Raw genomic sequence first — 1,689 nt, 5'->3', positions numbered from 1 at the left:
ATAATTAATTTTGAAATCTTACTTTTCGTTAGCTTATGGATATGTAAACTTTGAATTAACAGTACATTTTGAGAGTGGAAGGATTGAAATAAGGACTAAAATAGTATTTTAACAATAATTTTATATTGTGCGAATTTAAGTAACCACCACTGAAAAAGGCAAAAGTGGAAAAGCGCGAAAAAATATGCTCCTCTGACCCTAGTCAAAGCGTAATAAACTTACGGAATTTTGAATTAAATGATTACGAGAAATAATATGAAATTGGTAAGAATTAAATAGGAGATGGATTTTGAATGTGTGAGAAAAAGAAATTGAGAAGATTATGAACAGTGAACCTACAGCAAAAGAAGAAGAAGTAGCGTTTAATTTGAACAGAAGAAAGAAAGAAAGCGGTTGAGAAAAATAACAAATAATACAAAATATGCGAATTGCTTCCTTCTCTTTCTTTCATTCCGAAACTATGAAAGAAGGAACCAGCACCAGAGCACACCACCAGAAAAAAGGAACAGAAAATTTCAGTTTGTCTATGGAGTAAGAAATTTACAAATCTCTCTCACGCACACTGTTAATTAAATACAGAAGCATACTATTTCACGATTTCAGAGTTCGAATTTGTGGTTCAATCCAACAATGTTTTTCGGAAAACCTACCGATTGAATCACGGAATTCGTTTCTCGACGAAGCTGTTAACAAGCGCTAGGGCATTGCTGGTGTGCTTCTTCACCTTCTCCGCCTTGTTGCAGACGTCGGCCTTCATCGGACCGTCGGCCACATCGCCGAATCCGTCCGTACAGGTCTCCTGATCCGTGAGCGCGGCGCTCATCCACGTCTGCACGTTGCTCATCTGGAACCGGAACGACGGCGCGTCGACGTCGTTGATCTGGCGCATCTGCTTGAGCGAGCCGCGGATCTCGTCGACAGCGTCGTCGAAGTTCTCGAAGCAGTCGTGGAGCGCGGAGGCGGCTCTGCGGTCGGCGCCGTAGTCGCCGGCGTGGGAGAGGTTGGAGACGTAGCCGGCCATTCTGCGGGCGTTGGCGAGGCTGATGGTAATGGCGACGCGAGTGAGGGAGGCCGGATCCTGCTGAATGGCGTTGGCGTAGCGGGAGAGGGAGGTGTAGCAGACGTCCGGATAGAGAGTGATGAGGCAGCTACTGCGGATGAACTCGGTACAATTGGCGGTGGCGTTGGCGGTGGCGGTGGCATTGGCATCGGCGGCGGCGGGAACCAGGCGGAGGTGGAAGAGAGTGGCTGCGAATAGGAGAGAGAGGATAAGAGGCCGTTGGGAAGCCATCGTTATTCGATGAAATTGCGGACGCCAGAACAGAATCTGGATTAGCGTTTTGCTTTTGCCTGCCACAGCTCGGTTCACGGGGAGGGCTTTAGTAGCCAGCTGATTACCAAACAAATTACCATTTTCTCCATCATACTTTAACTATATTACCAAATTGCCACCCTTCCCTTCCTTCCTTCAACCTCAACTGCTTGGAAGCCCATATCAATCTAAGATTTGTTTTCTTTCTTTAATTTAACTTGAAAATAAACATGAGACTATATTGTAAAAATATATACGTCTATCATTCGTAGGTTTTATTAATTATTATAATAAAATAGTTATCTGTCTATACTTGTGCACATGTGAACCTTATATTATATATTTTTCTTGTTCTAGAGTGAAAATAATTGCTAATC

At 43.8% G+C, this 1,689-nt stretch overlaps 1 pseudogene; it reads right to left on the bottom strand.

Annotated features, from left to right (window-relative positions):
* Positions 1-336: 336 nt before the first annotated feature.
* Positions 337-1,370, bottom strand: LOC111015556 (21 kDa protein pseudogene; annotated as a pseudogene).
* Positions 1,371-1,689: the final 319 nt, after the last annotated feature.

Source organism: Momordica charantia (genome assembly GCF_013281855.1).
Source record: "Momordica charantia cultivar OHB3-1 chromosome 4 unlocalized genomic scaffold, Mcharantia_2.0 BLBB01000004.1, whole genome shotgun sequence".
NCBI lineage: Eukaryota > Viridiplantae > Streptophyta > Magnoliopsida > Cucurbitales > Cucurbitaceae > Momordica > Momordica charantia.
Note: the sequence above shows the minus strand (reverse complement) of the source record. Positions and strands in the feature narration are given on the sequence as shown.